Source organism: Chrysemys picta, chromosome 7, assembly GCF_011386835.1.
Source record: "Chrysemys picta bellii isolate R12L10 chromosome 7, ASM1138683v2, whole genome shotgun sequence".
NCBI classification, from domain to species: domain Eukaryota; kingdom Metazoa; phylum Chordata; order Testudines; family Emydidae; genus Chrysemys; species Chrysemys picta.
In genome coordinates this window covers 59198821-59226322 of record NC_088797.1, presented here as the reverse complement: position 1 = coordinate 59226322, position 27502 = coordinate 59198821, and the positions used below count along the sequence as shown (strand labels likewise).

The 27502-nt window shown below is 45.2% G+C and overlaps 1 long non-coding RNA gene across 1 annotated transcript; it reads left to right on the top strand.

The window, feature by feature from the left end:
• Positions 1 to 21588: 21588 nt before the first annotated feature.
• On the top strand, positions 21589 to 27278 carry LOC135972879 (uncharacterized). The gene is made up of 2 exons (XR_010589469.1): positions 21589 to 22430; positions 25904 to 27278. It is a non-coding gene; the product is annotated as an uncharacterized LOC135972879 (long non-coding RNA).
• Positions 27279 to 27502: the final 224 nt, after the last annotated feature.

Here is a 27502-nt window from a genome sequence, read left to right as displayed (position 1 = left end):
TTTTGCCGCCCCAAGCGGCGAAGGAAGGGGAAAAAAAACAAACAAACATGGTTGAGCTGCCGCCAAAGTGCCCCCGAAGAGGAAGAGAGGGAGTGAAGGACCTTCCGCCGAATTGCCGCCGAAGACCCGGACGTGCCGCCCCAACAACAGACGGACTATTGGCCGCCCCAGGCACCTGCTTCCTTCGCTGGTGCCTGGAGCCAGCCCTGCATCCTACTCTTCCTCTTTTTTTATGACAGTTAATACTAGTTTAACCCTTCTGCCCGCCAGAGTTGGCAGCAACAAGGGCCGGGTTCAGTATCTAGGGGTTCCTTTTCAATAACACAATACAACACCACCTCGAGCCCCCACCCAGTGACCTGGGACAATTACATACCACCCCCCACCGGGCGCCTCTAAGAGGCAATATTTCCCCTCTCGCAGTCTGAGTGTCCTTTTAATAAAGGAAGGAAACAATGCCGAATTATGTTGGGGAAACACCACAAACAGGATTCATAACACAAACCATGAGCAAAAGACCCATCCCCAAGTAAGTTTGGCAGTGTCCTTTTCCCCTCAGGGTCTTAAGTCCAGCAACCCAACAGTCTCCCCTTCCACAGTTTCTGTCCTTGGTCAGCGCAGCTCCCCAGAGTTTAGAAGTTCATCCGCAGAGTCCACCTCCCAGCCTGGGTGGAAGCGGGGGGGCACCTTACATCCTCCGTTGCTCGGATTGACGGCCGATTGCCACGCCTCTCTGTGGGGTTCTGCTGAAGTCTTCACCGCCAGCCGCGCCTCTCCACCAGCCGCCCTGCTGGCTGCTCACCAATATGTCTTCAGCCCCTTCCCCCCACTTAACACAGCTCTCAGTGATTTCAGCTCTTAGTGATTTCAGTTCTCAGTAGTGGAGCCTTAGTGCTGGTGCACTCAGAGCCACTAGCCCAAAGTAGGTCTAATGCTTAGACCTAGGTATCAGTGATTTCAACTCTGAACTTCAACTCCTTGTTGCTGCCAACTCTCTGACGGGCAGAAGGGTTACATTTTTGGGGGGCTTGTCCCTCCGCCATAAAAGGCCAAGTACAGTTCTACTGTCCTTGAGTCACGTACCCAGGATAACAACCCTTTATTACTCCTGCCCCAAAAACAACAAAACTGGGGATCCCACAGCAGCCAAAGTGACCATTTGGGCCAGCAGTCCCATCATGTTAGGCAGGGTGGGTGTGCCCAGGCAAAGGAGATCAGCCACTGAAGTCCTTTTCCACAGCTCACTACCAGATGTCAGGGTAGAGCTCATTCTGACTCTGCTTACAACAGTATTAATTTATGTGTTGGCTTCCTTGGGGTTCTAACAAGAGTCTGGGCTCTTACTTATTCCTCTTCCTGTCTCAAATTCATAAATTACCTCTCCCGTCTTCTTTCTTGGAGAAATGAAATTAGTTGTTCCTTTCTAAAGGTTTGATCCCGAATATGTGGTCATAAATTGGAGCACTGCCATTGACTTTAGTTGGGTCAGGATTGGGCTCTAAGACCGTTGTAAATATGGCTGTGTGCATCCATCTCTTGTGTTTTGCTGCTGAAGTACACTGATTTAGACACATCTGTGTTTGAAACAGAAGGAAGAGGTGCATTCTTCATCCCTATGGAGAAAGACAGCGGACATACAGATAAACCATTTATTATTGCCCTGTTTCTGTGGTTCTGAAAGAAATTGTGTTGATACGCTTTGGTTAAGAGGCTATGCTGAATTACAGATGTATGCAGGCTCAGTGCAACCACTAGGCAAACTAGGTGGTCACCTAGGGCACCACATGGTTGGGGGCATCTGAGATTTTTCCTCCCTCCCCTCTAGGGTGACCAGATGTCCCGATTTTATAGGGACAGTCCTGATTTTTGGGTGTTTTTCTTATATAGGATCTTATTACCCCCCACCCCTTGTTCCGATTTTTCACACTTGCTGTCTGGTCACCCTACTCCCCTCCCTTCCCCTCACACAGAGTGCGGTGTGGCTGATTGGACACCTGGGCCTGATTTAGCTGCTCCCATTGGCCTCCAGCAGGCAGAGTCCCTCCCCCACTCTCCCCTGTCCCCTTGCCTCAGCGTCGCGTTGCCAGCATGCTGCGGGGGAGGGGCTGTGGGCGCCACAGCCTGTTTGTTTTGGCTCCACGTGGAGCCAGCGGCTGGAGCAGCATGGTGGTAAGGGGAGTCCTGGCGGGGGGCTGCAGGGGGAGGGCTAAGGCAGGTTAGTCCCTATCTGTCCTGGCATCGCATTGTGCCCTGGAAGTGGCCATCAGGTCCGGTTCCTAGGCGGGGGGGGGGGGTGCCACAGGGCTCCACGGCCAATGAGAACTGGGGGGGCGGTGCCTGCGGGCAAGAGCAGCACGCTGAGCCTCCTGGCCCCCCGCCTAGGAGCCGGACCTGCTGGCCGCTTCCAGGGTGCAGCGCAGAGCCTGGACAGGCAGGGAGCCGCCTGAAGTAAGCCCCCTGAATTATTCACCGTTTCTCAGCCCCCCACCCCCATGTCATAGATTCATAGATTCCACGGCCAGAAGGGAACCATTGTGATTCTCGTCTGACCTCCTGCATAACACAGGTCAGAGAACTTTCCCCAAAATAATTCCTAGAGCAGATCTTCTAGAAAAACATCCAATCTAATCTTTTTTTTTATTATTAAACTAGATTTAAAAATTGCTAGTGATGGAGAATCCACTCTGACAGTTGGTAAATTGTTCCACTTGTTAATTACTCTTACCAATTAAATATGTACGCCTTATTCCTAGTCTGAGTTTGCGTAGCTTCAATTTCCACACATTGGATTGTGTTACACCTTTCTCTGCTAGACTGAAGAGTCCATTATAAAATATTTGTTTCCCAGGTAGGTACTTATAGACTGGAATCAAGTCACCCCTTACCCTTCTCTTTGTTAAGCTAAATTGATGAGCTCCTTGAGACTATCAGTATAAGGCATGTTTTCCAATCCTCTAATCATTCTTGCGAATCTTCTCTGAACCCCCTCCAATTTATCAACATCCTTCTTGAATTGTGGGCACCAGAACTAGATACGGTATTGCAGCAGTGGTCTCACCAGTGCCAGATACAGAGCTAAACTACACTTTCTACTACTACTCAGGATTCCCCAGGTCAGAGAATCTTCACAGTGGGGAGTTTTCTGTTTCCTGGCCAACTGATGGCTGATTTTTAATTAAATTTCTTTTAGTGATTTCATTGGCTTGGAAGATTTTTTTCCTCAAAACTGCTAAATTAAAAAAGCAAAAACCAAAACCCATCTATTTTGGCTTTCTGAGGCGAGTCTGTAAGACAGCACCTCTGCTCCCCACTTCCCTCAGAAATGGCAGACTCGGACAACAGGCCACAGAAACTCAGCTTCCAACCAGCTTGTGGGCAAGGTCCACACCGAGACAGTGGAGCAGGCTGGAGCAGAGCAAGCTTCTGGTCAGCAGCTGGGCAAGGTCCACGCTGAGACGGTTGAGCAGGACGCATGGACACTCCTTTCACTGAGACCAGGCCCAAATCACTGGCGTGGAATTAGAGCTAAGTCTTTCAAAAGAGTGACAAAGTGCTTTCTGGGTAAGTCGGGGAGCAGAGAGGATGTGTGTGTGTGTGTGTGGGGGGGGGGTTGGGAGACACTTACTTCAGAGTTCTCATGCTCTTCTTCCTATTTTAATTCAATTACAGGAAAATGCACCTCTTCCAAGCTTGATTAGATTCAGAGTTGGTTGCTGTCACCCTTTCATTGGCTCAGTACCTTCCCGGGTTTTCTTTAGGATTCTCTTCATCTTATGACATACATAGTTTGTTAAGGCATATGTGCATTAGAGTTGCAATTCTTTCTCTACAATTATATTTCTTTGTCATTTTGGCAGGAGCTTCTCAGAACCTCTTTAAGTTTAGAATTTTAACTCTTCTTTTTATTCAGCCCAGTATCTGTGCTATTCCTTCAATTTTATTAGAATTCTATCAGAAATCAAAGTCTGTTTTCAGTAAGTCCATCCTGTTCTTTACAGTTAAAGTTTATAGTACACAAAACACTCTGCGATGGGGTGTCAGCCCCACACTGGCCAAAGAGAGGTTAAAAGGGGCCTAGGGCAGCTGTGCTGAGAGTGGCCAATCAGAGAACAGCAGTCAATCAGGGCCAGCAGGCCAATATAAAAAAGGGCTGCAGAAAAGAGCAGTTCAGTCACTGCAGGGAGCCCAAGGTGTGAGAACTGAGTTCCTGCTGGGCTGAAGCAACTGCAGCACCAGGGACAGCTCGGCGGCCAGTATGGATCCCAGGGGTAGGGGAGAACTCCTGGCTGGCTGCCAAGGCTGAGCAGACAGGCCCTGAGATGAGGGCAAAGCTGGTGCTGAGGCCCTGTGGAAGCGGCCCAGGGATTTGTAGCAGCAGAGGACCTAAGTAGAGGGCTGCAGGAGGAGGCTGCCATTTGTAGGGTCCCTGGTCTGGGTCCTGGAGTAGTGAGTGGGCCCCAACTCTCTCACATTAGCCACTGGGGAAGTGGCTGAGAATTCAAGAGTGCTGGACTATGAAGCCATAACCCCAGAAGGGGGAGACACAGATAGTGACATGGCCGGAGAGCCGAGCCATGAAGAGAATGCCGTAGTTCCTGAGATGGCAAGAGGGGCTGCAAGCAGAGGCAGTGACGGTGTGCGGACCACTGATGAGGACGTTGGCCTCAGAGTTAATCCCCAAAGAGACCAGAAGGAGGCGCCAGAGTGCGGTGAGTGACGCGCTCCATGACACAGTCTTTTAAATTTCAATACTTATTAGAAAGTCTTTATCTTAAATAGTTATTTGAGAAGTTGTAGATTCTTCATACATTTTTTGGAGAGAGGATCCTTCTTTAATGACTGAGAATGCTCAAGCAATCCCTTTACCCAATTCAGAAAGTTGAGTAAAGGGATTGCTTGAGCACTGTCAGCAATTAATAATTAATTCACTACAACATGAGTAATTTTGTATTGTCTCTGTTTACCCGTTTACCCGTTTTCCAGATCATTTATGAATATGTTGAACAGAAATGGTCCCAGGACAGATCCTTGGCGGACCTGCTATTTACCTCTCTCCATTGTGAAAACTGAACAATTCTTCCTCCCCTTTTGTTCCCTTCTTTAAAGCTAGTTACTAATCCAAGAGAGGACCTTCCCGCTTTTCCTAGGACTGGTTACTTTGCTTAAGAACCTTTGGTGAGGGACCTTGTCAAAGGCTTTCTGATCACCCTTGTCCACAAGTTTGTTAACCCCCTAATAGATTGGTGAGGCATTGATTTCCCTTTTACAAAAGCCACGTTGACTCTTCCCCAGTATCTTGTGTTCATCTAGGTGCCTGATCATTCAATGCCAGGCAAATTGGTTGAAATTCTAGTAAAAAACGGAAGTTAGGCTTACAGGCCTGTAATTGCCAGGATTGCCTCTAGAGCGTTTTTTAAACAAAAAAAACAGTGTGACATTAGCTGTCCTCCAGTCATCTGAGTGATATCTCAGTTGAATCTCACTGTTAAACATGTTAATTATGCATCATGTTTTACAAAAAAGTTTGCTTTGTCGTAGAAATTCCTGTCCGTTCCAGCTGAGGAATGAGAGACTGACACAGCTAATCAAGCAAGGAGCCCAGGGAGGGGTGATCCATTTATTTCAATTGCAATTGGGTTCGAGCTCATAAGTCAGCAAGAACCTTGAAAACACTTACACCAAAGCATTATATGCAGTTGACTATGATAATCTATCGCTCTATATTTGGCCAAAATTTGCTATCATTATCATACATAGTTAGCAAGCTACATGTATCCGCCCCTCTTGTGACCCCTTATTGTTCATCTACTTGCCTCCCCCGCTTGCGTTATTTGCAAACCAAGCAGTTAGTTATCTACAGGACGCAGGCACAGAAAGTTCCACTGTCTCCAGGTTTGGAGTTTGGTTACATTTCCTCTCGAAGGAACTTCCTGAGTTAAGACTATCTATAGCTAACGCTACATATCTCCCTTCTGTGTACATGACAAATTTGCCCCTGGCAGTTAAGTAGAATAATTCTATTTCAATTTCCCCCCTTTGATCATGACCCATATAATGGGCTCATGATCATACTTTTCACAGCAGTAGGAGTGTTACAGCAAATATGTAGGGGTCAGAATATCGGCATCTGGGGTGGTTCCTGCCTTTGCTAAAACCCGTCTTTCTTGTAAAGAAAGAAATATTACCTTCGGCTTGCTAGTTGCCCTAGCACATTTAGACATTATGCACATGGACAATTTAAACACAAAATAAATAAACACAATCATCAGTAAAATCATAACACCTCCTTTCAGGAGTCCCTTTAGCCAGCCTGTTAGGGAAGAGAACCAGGAAAATAAACCATCAAACGAATCATGTGTCCAGCTACCTTCATCAGACCTGTCTTGGGCGATGTCTCTTAAGTGGACTGCTCTGTCAAAGGGTGTCTTTATATGTTTCATTCACAAATACACAACACTCTTGGCCTATGAGGGCACAAGTTCCTCCTTGAGCTGCTAAAAGAATATCTAAAGCCATACGATTTTGTAAAGCTAACTGTCTAAGCTGCTTAAGTTCAGTGGCTTGATTTGTAATTATGGTAGCAGTTTCATTAGCCATAATTTCTAAAATACCCTGGAGTCTTATAACCCCTTTCCTAAGTCTGCGATTACTAGGGAATGTTGCCCATGTCATTGGTTCAAGGGCTGCATCCTCTTCAGCTTGAGGTTTGCTAATGTCCCTTACATTTCTAATCTTGCCTTTATGTAATTGCTTCACAATACGAGTGGGGGTAACAACCAGGCAAGATAAAAAGAACTTGAGAAGTGTACTGGAAGGGTATGATAGGCTTTATTCCCACACACCCAGTAAGAACCGAACCCTGCTGGAACAGGGCTTGGAAGTGCATCCTGTGTCACTCCCAACGCTTTTTGTAATAGGGATGTATAACGTCCCGTAAACCCAATAGGCCCGTGCTCCGAGGAGACGTCTCCATCTCTACATTTTTGCTTGCATACAGACATTTTTCCATCGGAGTTTTCCCATACCATGGTGCAGTTTTCATAGCAGACACTATTGGTGCAGACACTCTTGCGGTTAATGTCGTCAGTGGTGTCAAAACAATAAATGAGGGGAGTGGCCCACTCTCCGTCACCACCCGGGCCCACATAGTATTTGCAAGTACTGTTCCCTAAAAACAGGCCTGGCCCATTCCCCAGGAGACACCATTCACCCTGCGCCTTGAAGGTTAACAAATACCTGGAGTTAGGGCTTATACCTTCTTGTTGCCAAGTATGAGTTGTAGCCTGATGGGGAGTAACATACACCTTTGAATGAGTAATATTTGCAGCCGTCAAAGGGAGAGGAAGGAAAGAAAGTCCTCATTCCGCATTGGGAGGCACCAAGGTGCACACCCAGCATGAGTCATTCCTCCATTCTGGGATTCTATTCCTCACCACATGGCTAAATCTAATGAAATTATTATGCTCATAAGAAAGGGAAGGGGAAAACAACAAAATTAACAAAGGAAACATTTTCACAATAGGTTAAAATACCAACAAATAAAAGAAAAAAGAACAATAAACGCTAATCTAAATAATACAGTCCAATCTTCTATATTCATCGAAAATTCTAATATCAGTCATTTAGGGCCTTGGCTGCCCTGTAGTCATCTACTTCGGGTTGGCCTTGCTGGTCTGCCAACAAGCGTCGCTCCCTCGCTGGGGACCTTATCCAGAGGTTCCCTTTCAAGTGAATCTAAGTTTCAGTCCAGGCAAGGCCTGCACCATCCACTAATCCTCTGGAGAGAGAACATGAGGTTTATTTCCTGTGGATACCTGTGGAAGCAAGGTGTTAGAAACAGAATAGTCTTTCTTGGCTCGGGTATAATGAATCCAGGAGTCTCTTTCAGCTACTTTGATGGCCGTAGGAATAGTCAACAGGATCTGGAAAGCCCCCTCCCAGACGGGTTGGAGTGTCTGCTTCTTGTAAGTTTTCACAAGCACAAAATCACCGGACTGAAATGAGTGGGCATTCACGTCCAGGGGCTGTCCTTGGAAATGGCAGGCATACCTGTGAATGGAGGTAAGCTAATTCCGTAATTGTAAGACATAGGAGGTTAGTTCAGTGTCCCCCAAAACTAAATCACTTAAGACTATCCTTCCAGGCACTTGAGATGGAGGAGGTCTTCCAAACAATAGTTCGAAAGGGGAAAGTTTAAGTTTTCCCCTGGGGGTACTTCTGGCATTGGGAAGGACAAGAGGAAGGGCCTGTACCCACTTAAGCTTACTTTCTTTACATAGTTTTCCTAAATTCTGCTTCAAAACAAAGTTCATTCTCTCAACCTGGCCTGAAGATGCTGAGTGCCAAGGTACATGCAGCTTCCAGGTGATACCAAGTCCAGTCATTAAATGCTGCAGAACAGTCAAAGTAAAGTGGGTGCCCTGATCACTTTCAATGACCCTTGGGGGTCCATATCTGGGCACTATTTCATGCAGGAGAAGCTTGGCCACTGTTGCAGTGGTGGCTCTCCGAGTGGGAAAGGCCTCCACCCACCCAGTCAACTGATCCACTATGACTAGTAAGTGTTTGAATCCCTGACAAGGGGGCATATCAACAAAGTCTATTTGTAACCTTTCAAAAGGAATATATGTCCATAGTCTTGCTCCAGGAGGGCCTTTGGGTTCTCCTTTTGGATTGAACTGGGCACAGGTGTGACATTGGGATGCAACTAATTTAGCCTGCCGATGTACGCCAGGGGCAAACCACTGTCTCTCTACAACTTCGGCCATTCTGGTTGCTCCCATGTGTGTGTGCTTGTGGAGATTCTGAAGGTACCAGGTGAGGTAGTGAGCTGGGAGGACCATTCTGCCATCCGGCATCTACCAAACACTATCAGAGTCCATCCGTGCACCCGCCTGTTCCCACCTTTCCCTTTCTCTTGAATCCACATTGCAATATGTCCACTTAGCCCAATCCGATGGCCATCCGGAGAGCTGCTCTTTTAATTTCTGTGCCTCATCTGGAGTGTATTTATCCAAAAAACATGCTTGGGTTTTCAAAGATTGTCTCGCTGCAGTCTGCGCAGCTTTATCTGCAAAGTCATTGCCTCTAGATATTTCATCTTTTAGTCCAGTATGCCCCCTACAGTGCATTACTGAAATAGCAGCTGGCAAATGAATAGCTTTTAATAATTCTTCTACAAGGGCTGCATTACTTATTTTGGAACTTGAGGAGGTCAAAAAGCCTCGTCGTTTCCACAGCATTCCCGTGGAATGGCACAGTCCACATGAATATTTAGAATCTGTCCAAATATTTACAGTTTTCCCTTTTGCTAGATGACAGGCTCTGATTAAAGCCACCAACCTTGCTGCTTGAGCGCTGTACTTCTTAGAAATGGGTCCTGCTTCTAGCACTTCAAAGGGAGATACTACGGCGTAGCCCATCTTTCTTTCTCCATCAACCACCCTCGAACTCCCATCACAGAAGAATACCAAATCTGGATTTTCAAGAGGTACATCACTAAGGTCTGATCGGGGCTTCTCAGCAATGGAAACTATGGCTGAACAGTCTCCTTCTGAGGGGAGGGGAAGCAACGTTGCTGGGTTTAGAGTACTGCACCTTTCTATTACCATGTTCGTGGGAGCAAGTAAAATTGTCTCAAACCTAGTCAATCTTTCATTAGTGAAATGTTGGGTATTTCATGGATTTAGGAGAGTAACAGCATGTGGAACTTTTACCACTAGATGGTGCCTTGTACCAGCTCTTGAGCTTTTTCAACTAACAAAACTGCAGCAGCTAGCGCTTTAAGACATCCTACTGCTCCTCTTGCAACGGGATCCAGTAGTGCTGAGAAATAGGCCACAGGCCGTTGCTGTGCTCCTAATGTTTGCGTAAGAACACCAGAGGCCACCCCCGCCCTTTCATGAACGAATAAGGTAAAAGGTTTCCTATAATCCGGGAGTCCCAAGGCAGGTGCCGATGCCAGGGCTGTCTTGATGCTCTCAAAGGATTTGGTAGCATCTTTAGTCCATTTCACTGGGTCAGGTTCATCCTTGGTGGTCATCTGCACTAGTGGTTTTGACATTTCCCCATACCCAGGAATCCAGGACCTACAGAATCCTGCCATGCCGAGGAACCCTCTTAACTGTCTCTTTGTCTTGGGCTGTGGTACATTTAGAATGGCACTTATTCTTTCCTGAGCAAGGCTTCTCTTTCCTGGTTTTAGTATGTGCCCTAAATATTTCACCTCCTGTGAGCAATATTGAATCTTTGAGGGTGACACCTTGTGTCATTTCATTGCTAAGGCACATAAAAGCTCTATTGAGTCCTGCTTATTAGTCTCTTGTGTTTCTGAGCATAATAAAAGATCATCCACATACAAAAGCAACGTGGACTGTCCTGGGAGAATTACATCTTGCAAATCTTTATGCAAGACAGCTGAAAATATGGCGGGGGATTCCACGTACCCCTGAGGGAGACGCCCCCATTATATCTGCGATGACCCCCAAGTAAAGGCAAACAAATATTAGGAATTAGGGTGGATGGGTATGCTAAAAAATGCTGAACACAGGTCCAGAACAGTATAGTATTTTGTGGCTGGAGGTATAGCAGTCAATATCGTGTAAGGATTAGGAACTACAGGATGTCTAGGGATTATATAATTGTTTATAGCTCTGAGGTCCTGTACAAATCTCCAAATAGTGTTCCCTTGGGCATCAGGTTTAGGCTTTTTTACTGGCAAGATGGGCGTGTTACAAGGCGAGTGGCAGGGAAGTAAAATGCCCTGTTCTAAAAATGACTCAATTAAGGGAGTCAGTCCGTCTATTGCTTCTCGTGGGAGAGGGTATTGGGGAATGCGAGGGGGGTCCATGTCTGTCCTAACACGTATCTGAACTGGCTCAGCTGACTTTACTAATCCCACGTCAGTGTTTTTTGTTCCCCATACCCAAGGTGGGACAGCATTTTCCAAATCCCTGGGGAGTATTGCTAAATTTGAAGGCGTTTCGGGATTCATTAGAGCCATCAAGGGGATGACAGAGTCATTTCGCAGGCTCAAAAGAATGCCTTGGTCAGAGCAGTGAATAGTAGCCCGGAGTTTGCACAGCAAATCGCGTCCCAATAAACTGGTTGGTCCTTGGGTAAGTAGGAAGGCATGTTCCTCAGACAGGGGCCCTATCTGTATGTTTAAAGGTTTGGAAATCTGACAATGAAAAGGATTTCCTTCAATTACCATAACATGTTCGATTTTGCCACTCTTAGGAAGATCCAAATCAGTAAGGGTTGAGAGGGGTGGCTCCTGTATCTAATAAACAATCATACTGTTTTCCTCCAATCATCAAAGGAACCAGGGGATCATTGCAGGGTAAGGAAAACACTGGGCAACATAACAACGTGGAACCCCCTTCATCCCGTCAATCATAAAGTCCCCCATCCTGCATCACCCCCTGGAAGGGTTGATTGGGCGGTGTCCAAGCTGGACCTTGGCCCTTATTGACATCTTGAGGAGGTTTAGGTTGTCCCTGGGCTCTCAGTCTACAATCTCTCTTCATGTGCCCTTCTTGATGACAGTAATAACAAATTAAAGGTCCTCTGGATCCCCCTTTACTGGGTCCCGCTCTACCAATGAACCCTTGTCCTCTTCCTTGGCCTCTGCTGATGCCAGGCTCTGCTCCCTTCAATACAGTCGCCAACATTTTTATATTCTCTTTTTCTTCCTTCACCCTCTCAGCCTTTCGTCGGGCTTCTCGCCCATTAGACACTCTGGTGGCAATAGCCACTATCTGAGAGAGAGGCATCCCTGCAAATCCTTCCACATCATTTAATCTCCTCCTTATATCCTCCGCAGCCTGGTCTTTAAACAATCCTCTTATCACTGGCACTTCTGCTTCTGCTTCAGGATCTAGACCCCCAAACAACCTAGCAGCTTTCATCAGTCTTTCATAATAGTCTGAGGGGTGTTCATCTGGGCCTTGATGGACAGAAGTTACTTTACTCCAATTAGTAGTTCTCTGTCCAGGCTTTTTGATTCCGTCTAAAATTACAGTCTTGAAAGAGGTTAACTTATATTGATCTCCAGCATTGTTGTAATCCCAGTTAGGATCGCCCCCAGTTACATCTCCTGCTGTCAGGGCATTCTGTCCTGGTGGCGGTGGGGGTAAATCACCTATAGACTCCTGAGCTCGACTGAGCACTTGTTTCCTTTCTTCCTCAGAAAGTAGGGTTTTTAAAAGAACTTGAACATCTTGCCACATAGGGTTATGAGTGGCAAAAATAGTTTCAAATGTCCTATGTACAGATTCTGGGTCGTCCCTGACCTTTGGGGTGGTAATCTTCCAATTCAATAGGTCACTGGTAGAGAAAGGAGTGTGGACATAGGGGTCAACAACCTGACCCTCTCCGGTAGGGTCTTAAGGGCAATTGGAGTGCCGGAGAGTCCTGTCCTTGTTTAATGAGCTTAAAATTGATGTCTCCAGGAACACACTCGGGAGACCAACCCCATGAGCCAGTCAAGGAATCGGGCAGACTTTGCCTGCGAACGTGGTTTCGGGTATTATAGGCCACTGGCAGATCAGGATACAATGTGGCTCGGGGTCGGGATGGGGTTGGAGGCAGATCCTGCACCAGTCCAGAGGCGGTCCCTGGGACCACCTGATTTATCTGAACGGGAAAGGGCTGAGGGGACGCAACTGGTGGGGGAACTGGCCTATATTCATCTTCCTCTACTCTACACTGCTGGTAGGGAGGAGGTTTAGTTTGTTGTAACATGAGAGCGCACTCTTTGTCTTTGCAAATTGGGTCAGCATTATAAAACAAATACAAATAATCCATTTGTTCTGGTCTTAAATCCCCCAGGATGGTTCTTAAGGTTTTGAGGTGAACCTCATTAAATGAGCCATTTTCTGGCCACTGTTTCTCTGGCGGCTGATTAAAAGTGTAAGAAGTCCAGGCTGTTATACAAAGGGTTTTAAGGCGCCTCTTGGACAAGCCAGAGGTGCCGCCGAGTCTTCCCCAATTCCTGAGAACACATCCCAGAGGTGTGCCGGCACCAAATTTCCCCTGACTGTTTCCCATGTCAGGTCTGACTGACTCCTAAATTCCCTGCTTCAGTTCTCCACTATCCACAGTGTTACCGAGAACAAAGCCCTGGAGTCAGTGACAGTTTCCTTTATGTCCCGGGGAGACCACCCAGCCTATCCAGTCAGCCTCTGTTCCTGCCTGGTTAATCTCCTGTCATCCGAAACTTGTTTTTATACTGGGCTGGCACTCTAAGGGTGTTTAACTGCCAGACGGATGTCCCAGTAATTTCACCAAGGCTGTCAAAAGGAAACCGCTGGGTCTAAGAACCACGTGTACACATAACACAAAACAGAGACAATTTACCCATCTCCTGAAGAGGCCTCAAGCTCTTCTAACGTGATCTGTCTTGTTGCTTGTGGTCCGTCTCTCAGAGTCCTCCTTATCGTCCCCTCCGGGGGCCAACTCCCATGACAATACAACCCAAGGTAAACTCACCTCAGCACGCGCTGGTCTTTCTCGAGGGAGGGGCCCCGGAGTGTTTCCGAGCTGGAGAGGTCCCTTCATGGTTGCCAAAACTGTCGTAGAAATTCCTGTCCATTCCAGCTGAGGAATAAGGAGAGACGGACACAGCTAATCAAGCAAGGAGCCCCGGGAGGGGCGATCCGTTTATTTCAATTGCAATTGGGTTCGAGCTCATAAGTCAGCAAGAACCCTGAAAACATTTACACCAAAGCATTATATGCAATTGACTATGATAATCTATTGCTCTATATTTGGCCAAAATTTGCTATCATTATCATACATAGTTAGCAAGCTACATGTATCCGCCCCTCTTGTGACCCCTTATTGTTCATCTACTTGCCTCCCCCCCTTGCATTATTTGCAAACCAAGCAGTTAGTTATCTACAGGACGCAGGCACAGAAAGTTCCACTGTCTCCAGGTTTGGAGTTTGGTTACATTTCCTCTCGAAGGAACTTCCTGAGTTAAGACTATCTATAGCTAATGCTACATATCTCCCTTCTGTGTACATGACAAATTTGCCCCCTGGCAGTTAAGTAGAATAATTCTATTTCACTTTTTATCCGTTTTTTAAAATGTTTCCTAGTTTCTTACCTCCCAGGAGTGATGACACACTAAACTAATTACACTGCTCTACAGCCAAAATGCTTCTGAAATAAATGTAATCAAACTTTACTAATTCTGGGTCACTGAGAAGGAAAATGATGCTTCAAATTGTTGATTGGCTCTAGTTTTCAAGATATGCTATTGGGTCAGTATATACGACCCTTGACTTGGGAATGGAGGAGGATAAGTGAGTTATAAAGGGAAGGGATCTCAATTTAAACCAGAAATGACCAAAATACATCTTTGACTGGATCTATGAATAAATCTATGACTGGGTTTGGACAGTACTTGCTTTTTAGGCAAAACAATGAATGATGCAATCTGAAGCTGGTATTGCGTCATACATGATATGAATTGCATCATGTTATTCCTAGAAGTCATGGATGATGCAATCATAACGAAGCTTACATCACTCTGCTGAACAAATTGCCCTAGATCGGCTCTAGAAATCATACAGTGTCATGCTCTCTTATTTGTCAGTGTTTGATTTTGCAAAGGGACACATTTCTGTTTAGCCAAAGTGAGCAGAGATGCCTTGTACTTGTGTGAACAGTGCAGATAACTTCTGCTATGTTTGTGGTGAAGTGACTTTTGCATCACAAAAGCGCAGTATAACCACGATGGTTAAGAAAGCCTATCACCTTTATTTTGGCTGCAAAATTGGAGATCAGGACAAGAGGTGGGCCCCACACATATGCTGCAACACTTTTGCAACAAATCTTCGCCAGTGGTTGAACAGGAAAAGGAAATCTATACCTTTTGCAGTGCCAATGATTTGGAGAGAGCCAAAACATCATACCAGCAAGTGTTACTTCTGCATGGTGCCTCCAGTTGGGAAAGGTGTGTCAAAAGAAGAAAAAGTGGACTGTGCATTATCCAAACATTCCATCAGCTATACGCCCACTACCCCACGGAGAAGGACTGCCGGTTCCTGATGCACCAGAATCATTCTCACTTGAGTCAGACGAGGAAGAGGAAGAGGATGAAACTTCTGGTCCTGATCCATCAATGTCACAGGACCCACATTTTCTCCCATCCTCCTCCTCTGAACCACACCTCATAACACAAGGTGAACTGAATGACCTTGTCAGGGATTTGGAACTACCCAAGAGTAAGGCAGAGCTGTTGGGCTCCAGACTACAGCAGTGGAATCCCCTGGCAGGTGATGGTAGGGTTTCCATGTTCCGTGACCGTCAAAAGGATCTTGTCCCATTCTTCTTCATGGAAGGTGATCTTGTAGCCTGCAACAACATCGATGGTGTGATGGCAGCCCTCAACATCGTTCACGATCCAGATGAGTGGAGACTGTTCATTGATTCATCGAAGACGAGTTTTAAAGCTGTTTTACTGCATAATGGCAATGTTTTGCCATCAATTCCAGTTGGTCATGCACTCCATTTGAAGGAAACCTATGACAACATGAAACAACTTTTGAGGTGCATAAACTATGACCAACATCAGTGGCAGCTTTGTGGCGATTTGAAGGTTGTTGCTCTCTTGCTTGGTCTGCAGACTGGATACACAAAGTACTGCTGTTTTCTCTGCGAATGGGATAGTCGTGCAAGAGATTCCCACTCCATCAAGAAAGATTGGCCACTCCGACAGTCATTGGAGCCTGGGAGGAAAAGTGTTCAGCATCTACCACTTGTTGAATCAAGGAAGATTTTGTTACCACCCTTACACATCAAGCTGGGTCTGATGAAGAACTTTGTCAAGGCCATTGACAAAACACAAGCAGCTTTCAAATATCTCCGTGGAAAATTTCCAAGGTTAAGTGAAGCTAAGATAAAGGAATGTGTCTTTGTTGGTCCTCAGATTCGTGAACTTCTTCGAGATGATGCATTTGACCATGCCCTGAGTGGCAAGGAAAAGACGGCATGGAAAGCCTTCCAGTTAGTGGCAATAAATCTTCTCGGAAACAACAAGGCAGACAACTACAGGTTGTTGGTGGAAAACCTCCTCAAGGCATACAAAAGCCTTGGTTGCAACATGTCACTAAAGATACATTTTTTGCACTCTCATCTAGATTTTTTTCCACCGAACTGTGAAGCAGTGAGCGACGAGCACGGCGAGCAATTTCACCAGGATGTTTCAACAATGGGGAAACGCTATCAGGGCAAATGGAGCCCATCAATGCTTGCAGACTATTGCTGGACAGTGACAAGAGATGCTCCAAGTAATGAATACAAGAGACAAGCCAAGAAGCACCGAGTAGACACTGAACAGGACTAAACTATGTACATAATATTTTTTTGCCTTTTGTTTCATAATAAATTTTATTTATATAACCCTTTTGCTGATTTTTAAAGTGTTACATAAACAGGACAGGTGAAATATTATCATGTAAAGCAACCATAAACACATGAAAAGACCTAGGTTTACAATTTATTATTAAAACTCTACTATCTGCACAATATACATAGACATAAAATGTAAAAACTTAAAATCTTAGAAACCGTAGCCAATCAGTTGTTTTAATTGAATTCAGCCCATCAAAATACATAATAAATAGCACATTTTATCTCTGAAGCAGACGACTTCTCAAAAATTGTAGACCTGTGTTACTGTTTGTAAAGCATGTTGAGATCTTTAATATTAGTAGCCAGCATACTGTAACTGCTTTTGAATGAAAAAACAAAATGTAGATCTTGTGCTGGATTAGCATTATTTCTTTAATATGCTATTTCAACTGTTTATGCAAAACTGCATCTATTTGCTCTGTTGCTATTGTAGCTAAAACCAGACTGAATCTAATGAAGCCTACCCTTACAAGCAGGGTCATTTATCAGGTTCTCCTTAATGACTGTATCCATTCATTAGCACTCTCTTGAGGCTTCAGTGATTTTTTGATTCTAGCTAATAATCAAAACTTCCAGAGTCCAGGCTGGATTCCAACCTCATGCTGGTTTTCCACTGCTGTATTGCCACTGACTTGAGGAGAATTACTCCTAATGCACACCAGTGTAAATAAAAGGGCAGGGGGAAGGAAATGAGGCTGCCTGTGATTCTCCTGCAGGATTCAGTGTTTCCCTTTGATCTTTACTACTATTTTCTCACAGCCCTGTGGCCTCTAAGATTGTAGCACTTCTCATTAAGTCTAATAGTGTTCTTTGTTTCTTAAGGACGTTCTTACTTTTCTGTCTTCAGTGTCAGAGTGGGGAGACATATTTGTATATTCAGATATACCCATACCATTTGTGTACACAAACTGTACCTGGAACTTGGTTCCAAGCCCTAATTAGCATAACCTTCCTGTAGGGGTACCTATTATATAAATGAACTGGTATAAAACATGATTATTGGTTAATATGTATGGACCAGAGATTTAAAGTCAGCTCCCTGAAAGGCAGTGAAACCATCTAATTTGGTCTCTTATCCCTGTAAGAATTCAGTCAGCTGCCTTGCAGAACTGTTGAGGGGGATACAGAAGAAGGATACAAACAACTGCAGCAGGAGGCGCAGTATAAAGAGCACTACAGTAATCAAGCTAAAATTGTCCTAGTTAATGTATGACATATGTCCAATTCCCCCACAAACTAATTATCTCACCTCTTTTGAGGAGCTAAGACAACAAAATGATAGAGTACTGTTTGCTGCTTGAGTCTGAACATGCTCATGGTGATAGACAATAAGATGTCAGGAAGGGTCCTTCTTTGTAAACTGACGTAATGGTTTAGACCCCAGCTTACTGGAAGGTGAAAGATAGTTAAGGCACATGAATGGCCATTTTAATCACTTTTCTCAAGACTGTAAATGCTAACTTGGACTGATAGGAGAAAATAACCATCCAAAAAATGAAGCTGAGTCATGACACTTTGAGGTGGCATTCCAGCTTCTCATAAAGGGGACATGTCGAGAAAACACTGCTGCAGAGTCAGCAATACTAGCATCATATCAGGTCATTTTGATAAAAGATGTACACAGGATGGAGTTGGTCGCCACACTCGAACAGATGTGTTGAGAGCTTTGTTCCATTTGGGAAACTGCTTGAACAAACATTTTGGTTGCTTAGAAGAGCGGAGAGCAAACAATCTGGAGTTACAATAGCAGGACTGAGGAAAACAATGTAGGTAGGGAAAAAACATAGTTAAAGTCAAAAATAAACTGAATCACATCCCCTGGATATGTGCATAAAACTTACTCCTATATTGTGGCCTGGGGGGAAAACTGCAAAGAGGAGCCAGACAAAGACTCCAGCCAGCAGAAGCATCCAAAGCAGGGACTGCTATACTGCAGGGAGAGAGGGTAAAATGGGGCCCAGCCAGGGTCCCACCTCCCTCCAACATCCTTTTGGACCCAGAACAGGGCAGGGGAGATCTCTACCCAACCCTGCGGGAACTAGGACCCAAGTGGTGTATCCCATGGCCTCAACCATGTAGCTTTTTGGGAAAACTGCAGAGAGTATCCAGCCCATAGGAGCAGAAGCAGGCAAAGCAGGAGTCTCTGGGAGCAGCTCCAAGGCAGAGGGCAGGAGCAGCACATGGCAGTGGGGGAAGGGACAGCTGAACTGCTGGCAATTGATAGCCTGCTGGGCGGCTGCAGCACAGGGAACTTACGGGAGCGGGGAGCCGACAGGGGGGCTGCTGGTCCACCCTGGTTACAAGCCCCCATCAGCTAGCTGCAACGGGCTGCTCTTCCTGCAGGCAGTGGACAAAGCAGGCAGCTGCCAAACAACGTTAAAAGGGAGCATTGCACAACTTTAAACGAGCATATTCTCTAATTGATCAGCAATGTAACAACGAAACAACGTTAACCGGGACGACTTAAATGAGGATTTACTGTACCAAGAATTGTTTCTAGGAAAAGGAAAGTGTCCAAAGCTCACCACTGTTAGCACTGTGCATACATTTTTCTTACTGTTCTTATACCACTGGTGATCTGACTTCACCCTTTCATCCTGGTCTTCCTGAAACCACTGGAGACAAGTTTATTCCATAAGTGCTGGAAAAACTGTCAGTATTTTGGTTCTTTTAATTTATTTGTATTTTTGAATTTTTGTTATTAAGGCAAAGTTACATTACTGGTTGTAATCATACTAATTATACATTACTTATTACTTATTCAGGATCAGATTAATATTCAGAGAACCTGGCTAAAGATTCTGGTTTGCTGACTGAGTTCTCCTCCTCTGAGTGTGTTAAAAAGGATGACCAAATTTCTAAAAACCTATCCTCTTTCTGGAGTTTCTCTTGTATAAGTACTTGGTGTGAAAGCTTTTCCACTACAAGGACAGTCCACATTTTACTTTCTTATATAACACACCCTATTTATATAATACAATTCCATAGGAGGAGGAGACACATTTTTCCAGTAATGTGCAATACAAAGTCTAGCTGCTAGCAATAAGAAGAAAATACTTTGTCATTCTGTTTAAAATGCAGATCCTTTACTGGAGCATTAAGTAAGGAGGTCAGGGGATCTCTAAGAAGCCAGTATTTTGTCATAAGATGAATCTTTAATAATTTCCTCTCAAAACTTTCTAATTCCTGGACACAACTACCACATGTGCAAGTGTGTTCCCATTTCCCCACAATCTCTCTAACAGAGCTTTTCTCTAGCAGCAACAATATGATGGATCTTAACTGAAGTCTAATATCATTTACACACTAAATTTATATAAATTTTATTTATGAGCTACACAAATTGAAGATGTATATCCCCTTTCTCACACATATATCCACTCGTCCAGATCAATTTCTTTCTCCAAATCCCTCTCCCATCTTTTCTTCTGGGTTGTTATCTTCTCAACATCTTTTTCAATCAAAATTCTTTATATCTTAGAAATTACATTTCTATTTTTGGTAACTTTTTTATATATATATATATACACACACATATACACGTGTGCATACATAAATAGGTAATGTAACTGAACAATACAGTTGTACTGTATGCTGAGTGCTTTGGTAGGGAGACGGTATCTGATGAATACTATTGTTATAAAGTTAAAGGTGTTAATTTGGATACAACCAAATTTGGTTATTTTTAACATAAATATGACCTTTGTATGACTTTTACTATAATTTGCCCTGATGCCCACATCGCCAGATACACAAATCTCTTGCCAACAGCAATAGTAATAGAGAACATTTGTTTATAATCTAGTAATATCAAGCTATTATGATGAATGAGTTTCATTCTGCCATCTTCCCACCTCCACAGCCAGTCATTCTGTTTAGTTTGTTGCTGAATTAAAATGTGTTAAGTTTTTCAGCGTGTTACCACACAAAATCACTCTGTAAATTACACGACTTGGATATCTGAAAAAGCACACAACTACAACAAATATGTGCTTTCAGGGGTCATGTGCATATCTCTGCAAAAGTGACAAAAAATGAAAATAAAATTAGAAACTAAAAACAATGTAGAGTCAGAAAAAAGAATTTAAAAACTAGAGAGAGGAAGCAGTACTAACAACCTGTGAAATTACTAGCTCTGTATGACAGTTCATACTGTGCTATCAGGGATTTCATGTTCTTTTTACTTTACATTACACAAAGTAAAACTATTTCCCCATGCTTATTCCACCCCCCCCTCCCACACACACACAGTTTCTCACATCTCCTTGTCAATTGCTGGAAATGGGCCATTTTCATTACCACTACAAACAGTTCTTTTTCTCTCCTGCTGATAATAGCTCACCTTAACTGATCATACTCCTTATAGTGTGTACGGTAACACGCATTGTTTCATGTTCTCTGTGTATATATATATATCTTCCTACTGTATTTTCCACTACATGCTTCCGATGAAGTGGGCTGTATATGTTCCATTCTATGCATATGATGAAGTGGGACATAGCCCATGAAAGCTTATGCTCAAATAAATTTGTTAGTCTCTAAGGTGCCACAAGTACTCCTGCTCTTTTGTACATAGTAGTATTACATATCTACGTAGTATGTGCTAAGTAAAGTTTGAGATATCACATCAATGGAGCAGTTTTATTTTTAAAAGCAAGGTCAGTTAATACAAAATGTCTTAAGATCAGTGTTTTTTAGTAGTTAGAGCAGGGGTGTGAAAATCAAAACTTGAATTCAGTTCCCACCTCTTGTCACTGACTTCCCTTACACCACTTACACTCACTCCACCAAAATGAGGTTAATAATAATTAATTACTTCACAAGGGTGTTCTGTTGCTTAATTAATGTTTGGCACTTCAATATTTGATGAAAGGATCAGAAAGAGTTAATTAGGGTATTGCTTTAATATCTGATATTTAGAGCAGTTGTCAATTTATAACTATAAACGTATTTGTACAATGTATAGCTTGATGAAAAAGATATATAATGCTTTTCTTCAGCAGGTGCTTTACTTAAAAAGACAAAGTAGATAATTGAAATATTATCTGTGGTCTGTCCCTGGGGCACAGATGTTAAGTAATTTCTACAAGTCACGCAGAACCCAGATCTCCTGATTCTCCTGTTCTATCCTTCTCTCTATAGCTATCTGTCATGTTGTTGGTGTCACTATGTTGGGGTCCACTAGGCATAGCTACCAGGTAACTCGGGAGAGTGGAAGGCCAAAAGTGCCGATGAAGCTCTTTTGCTCTGGGTCTGTGAACCACAGTGACTCCATCTTGGGAACTCTCACCTACTTCTATGCTAACTGCTTACATGCTCTGAAGTAGGCTGAGCAGAAATGTAACGTCAGCTTTTTAGCAGATGGCTGCAGTTTCACTCACACTAGCAGAAATAATAGAGATAAGAAGCGGGGTAGTTAGTTTGCAGGCGTCTAACTCAAGGTCGCAAAGACTGAGAAAGTTTTCTCACAAGCTTATGTAGAGCTTATTGTAACAGTTGTCTGGAAGGGAAGGGTGAGGGGGAACAGCCAGACAAAGAGATGTATGCAAACAGTTTGAAGTATAAAAGGTAAAAGTTGTTTGTATTTGTGGCACTGGATTTGAGACATGCTGGTCTTCTAGTGCCATTTCAGAGCTCTGAAATAAACTTGGCTTGCTTTCTCCCCTCGGTATCTTTATTGGTGCCAAGCACACCGGGCGACGAACCCCCTGTTTGCCATCTCGGGCCCAGTTCTGGGCAGGCAACAGTTTTGGTGCCCAACGTGGGGCTCGAGGCTGAAATTTAGCCTTGCCCGGATCCCTCCTGGTGGCCGATGGATTACAACGACGACCGACGCCCAGAGCGCTCACCGGTGACTTCATCGGGGGCCTCGGCAGAGACGTGGTTTGCTCGACTCCGGAGGGCACAACAGTGCAACGCACACAGACAGTGGAGAAGCAGCTGCGGGCGACGTTGGGGAACCGGTCCCTTGGATAGGGCGACGGTGCAGAACTGGACCCTTGGATAAGGTAGGAACAGTCCAGTGGGGACTTATCTGTTGTGACCTGGGGACGCCCAGTGTCTGCCTGTTTTGACCTGGGGACGCCCAGAGTCTCCCTCGGTATGGGGCAGGGACAGAGTACAGCCGGCAGGGTACAGTGTACACCCTTAGAATGCATTCTGGTGAACTGGAAAGTGTTTGGATCTGATCAGTTGATTAAAAGTAAATTGAAAAGGTTCTGTACAGTTGATTGGCTTCAGTACCAGCTAGAGTGCCAAGAAATGTGGCCACCGGAAGGATCACTTAATTACAACACGATCCTTCAATTACTTTTGTTCTGTCAGAGAACAGGTAAATGGAATGAACATCTCTATGCATATACATTCATGGTGTTAAGAAATAGGACTGATATTTTGCTCAAGTGCCATTTGACTCCGACAGGCTCGGTAGTAACGGCTGCTAAACCCCAGAACCCTCCCACTGTTGTAATGCCAGAATTGGTGTCCCCTTCGGTTCCTCCACCCCCACAGGCTTCAGAGAGTATCCCCCCCCCCCCCCGTGGGATTGTATCCGTTGATTACTGAGAGTGTGGTAGCCCATCCAGGAACTCAGGAACGGCCAGCTCAGATAGTGTCTGTATATTCGCATGTACCTTTTAATCCAGTCCATCTGGCTGCTTTTAAGGCAGAGGCAGGAGAATTTTCAATGAATCCAAGCAAGTTCATTTCTATCTTTGAAGGATGTCTGGCTAGCCATAAGCCTGACTGGGATGATTGCAATATACTTATGAGAACCTTGTTGTCTGAAGTGGAGCGGAATCAGGTTATAGCTAAGGCTAGGGATGAAGACAGAAAAGGTGTATGAGTGAAGAGTGGTAGGTTCTTTTGGAAGTTAGAAGAAGCCGAGAAAGGGAGAAGGAAAAAGAGCACAGAATGAGTTAACTGAGAGGAAAATACAGCTAGCAAGCTCAGTCATGCTGGCCCTATCCAAGGACATTGTTCACAGCCAAGACTTGGCTGACAACCAAGAGAAAGGGGGGCCTGAATGTGCCCAAACAACTGTGAGATCTGCAAAATACTGCAAGGCATAAGGAGGACAACAGAAGGGTTAACAAGCGGTGTTGCTGGACAGTATTGGCCCAGGGATTTAAAATTCCCCCACTCTGTTCGGCCAGGCTTTGGCCAGAGACTTGGAGGAGTGGGATAATTCAGACAGAGCCCTCCTGCTGCAATATGTAGATGACTTGTTAATTGCTGCTGTGGGTCTAATCCCTTGTCTCAGAGCTACTGTGAGTCTCCTAAACTTTATTGGACTGCGAGGATACAGGGTATCTCAAAGCAAAGCCCAAATTGCTCATTCAGAGGTTCAATAACTGGGATTTCACATCAGGCAGGGAGAGAGACAGCTCTCAAACGAAAGAAAGGAGGCTATCTGCCAAGTTCCCATCCCCAGCAACCGTAAATGGCTTAGGGCATTCCTGGGCATGGCAGGATTTTGCAGAATATGGATTCCAGAGTTTGGACTGTGGGCTAAACCTCTGTATGAATGTGTTAAGGGAGCAGAACATGACCCCTTTCACTGGTCCCCAGAAGCGGACAGGGCATTTAAAATCTTGAAAAGGAAGCTAATGGAAGCTCCAGCCCTGGGTTTGCCCGATATATCTAAGCCGTTCCAACTGTATGTGCATGAACGAAAAGGGGTAGCTTTGGGACTGCTTACCCAGCTATTAGGTGCCTGGAAACGTCCCGTGGCATACTTTTCTAAACAACTGGATCAAGTTTCAAAGGGATGGCCAGCCTGTTTGAGGGCGGTTGCAGCTACTGCTCTAGTGCTTGGGGAAGCTGAAAAACTGACACTGGGAGGAACTGTGCAAGTGTATGTTCCCCATATGGTCCGAGCCTTGCTGGACACTAAGGGTGGTCTTTGGCTCACACAGGCTCGGGTTGCTCGGTACCAGGCAAAGCTGTTAGAGAATCCTGAAGTCACCCTGCAGATCTGTCCCTCCCTTAATCCAGCTACACTGCTACCAGAGACAGAAAAGCAGGAACATGACTGTTTAGAAATCATAGATGTTCAGTATTCTAGCCGCCCAGATCTAAAAGATCAGCCACTCCCAAATGCTGACTTGGAATGGTATACAGATGGAAGTAGTACTGTTGTGGATGGGCATAGGAGGGCTGGTTATGCTATTGTGTCTCTTCATGATACTGTGGAAGCTGAGAGTTTACCGGCAGGAACATCTGCCCAGCTTGCTGAACTAGTGGCCGTGACTCGTGCACTCGAGCTGGCAAAAGACAAACAGGTTAATATCTTTACTGACTCAAAGTATGCTTTTGGGGTATTGCATGCTCACGCTGGTTTGTGGAAGCAAAGGGGAATGCTAACAGCCCAAGGTTCTCCGGTCAAGCATGGGTCTCAAATTCTCCGGCTTTTAGAAGCGGTACAACTCCCCTCAGCAGTAGCAGTGGTGCATTGCAAAGCCCATCAAGGGGAAGATCAAGATGTAACCAAGGGTAATGACAGAGCAGACAGGGAAGCTAAGTGAGCTGCTACCCTGAAATCACCAACTGAGGAGAATGCCCAAATGCATGCCCTCATCCCATCAGTGGGTGAGCTTGCAGCCCATCAGTACTCCCAAGAGGACAGAAATCTGGCTGACAGTCTCGGTCTCCAGGAAAAGGAGGGATGGCTTTATTCCACAGAGGGAAAAATCCTCCTGCCCAAGGGCTTGATTCAACCAGTGTTGCAGAAACTGCATCAAACCACACACGCAGGCAGAGAGGCTCTTACCCAGCTCATGAATAAATATTTTCTAACCTCTGGACTTAAATCCCTAGCATCACAGGTACAAGCTGAATGTTTAATCTGCCAAAAGAATAACCCTCGACCAGGAGTAGCAGTGCCACGAGCCACCCTGGAACCTACCCCAGGCCCAGGATTGGTGTGGCAAATAGACTTTACTGAGTTTCCCAGGACCCAAGGATACAGGTACCTTCTCGTCTTGGTGGATCAATTCAGAGGATGGCCTGAGGCCTTCCCATGTCGCAACAACACTGCCAAGACAGTAGCTCTTAAGTTTGTCAAGAAGATCTTTCCTCGCTTCGGCCTCCCCCAGTGGATGGAATCTGATAATGGAACACACTTCACATCTCAAGTTGTTCAAAAGATATCAAGTGCTCTGCAAATCCCCTGGAAGCTCCACACACCATGGCGACCACAAGCCAGTGGAGTAGTGGAACGCACAAATCAGACACTCAAGCGACACCTCTCAAAGGTCTGTCAGGAGGCCTCTCTTAGGTGGCCTGATGCTTTGCCCCTTGTGTTACTCCGCATTCGTGCTCTCCCCAAGGGTAGGTTAGGGCTTAGTCCCTTCGAGATTATGTTTGGAAGAGCATGGCCTATGAATGGTACCCCGGTTCTGGCAGGGGAGTGGGAGATGGGGTATGGTTTCTTGTCTCAGTACATGTGCTCTCTGTCTGCTGTTCTTTCTTCTCTTCACAGGTACATCAAAGATTCACAGCCTCTTCTGCTGGATACTCCAGTCCACTCCTTGCAGCCTGGTGACTCCGTTCTCGTGCGGACCTGGAAGGACGAACCTCTCCAAGAGAAGTGGAAGGGACCCCACATCGTCCTGCTTGTTTCCCACACAGCGACAAAGGTCGAAGGACACAAGAACTGGATTCATCACTCTCGACTGAAAGCAGTACCCGCTCCTGAACAGTGGACTGTCCAGCCTGTTGAGAAGACTGCTAACAATGATTTGGGACTTAAGCTGTTAGTCAAAAGACAGTAAGGGTCACTGGAAATGCCTGGTGATCTCTCTGAACAGCCTCAGCGCACTCCCCGAGAGAACCTGAGCATTGGTTTTTGCCAATGATACCCTGGCCATAGAGAAACGCGTAAGTGCTGAGCTGTACCAGCTTCGACTGCTGGCTTTACAGAACCGTCAGGCCCTAGATTATGTGTTAGCTTCATGTGCCCTTATTGGAGAAGAATGTTGTACCTATGTCCCAGAGTTTTCACAGGACATTAACAAGCACATCTTGTCAGCTGAACGGGCCTTTAACCAGTGGAAGGCCCAGGAAGGGGAACCCACTATTTTGGATTCCCTTTGGGGTTGGATACCTGGTTTAGGAGAACTAGGGGATATAGGGGGAAACATTGTTCGCATCTTGCTTACAGGTGTGGTGATATGTTTTGTTCTTGTTCTTTTGCTCGTTTGCTGTAAAGTGCTTATACGTCAGATTTGTACCTCCCATACCCCAGAAGTTCCCTTATACCCTCTCATTGATAATCCTGATTGCATGGAGCTTAATCGCATTCTGTCTTTAGAGTATGAGAAAACTCTGACAAAGGTTTGTTGAGTGTTCTCAAAGGAGGGATTGTTGGGGTCCACTAGGCATAGCTACCAGGTAACTCGGGAGAGTGGAAGGCCAAAAGTGCCGATGAAGCTCTTTTGCTCTGGGTCTGTGAACCACAGTGACTCCATCTTGGGAACTCTCACCTACTTCTATGCTAACTGCTTACATGCTCTGAAGTAGGCTGAAGCAGAAATGTAATGTCAGCTTTTTAGCAGATGGCTGCAGTTTCACTCACACTAGCAGAAATAATAGAGATAAGAAGCGGGGTAGTTAGTTTGCAGGCGTCTAACTCAAGGTCGCAAAGACTGAGAAAGTTTTCTCACAAGCTTATGTAAAGCTTATTGTAACAGTTATCTGGAAGGAAGGGGTGAGGGGGAACAGCCAGACAAAGAGATGTATGCAAACAGTTTGAAGTATAAAAGGTAAAAGTTGTTTGTATTTGTGGCACTGGATTTGAGACATGCTGGTCTCCTAGTGCCATTTCAGAGCTCTGAAATAAACTTGGCTTGCTTTCTCCCCTCGGTGTCTTTATTGGTGCCAAGCACACCGGGCGACAAACCCCGTTTGCCATCTCGGGCCCAGTTCTGGGCAGGCAACAACTAGGCATAGCTACCAGGTAACTCGGGAGGGTGGAAGGCCATAAGTGTCGATGAAACCCCCTGCTCTGGGTCTAAGTGAGCCAAAGTAACTCCATCTTGTGAACTTTAAGCAACCTAAATGCTAGCCTAGAAGCAGAATA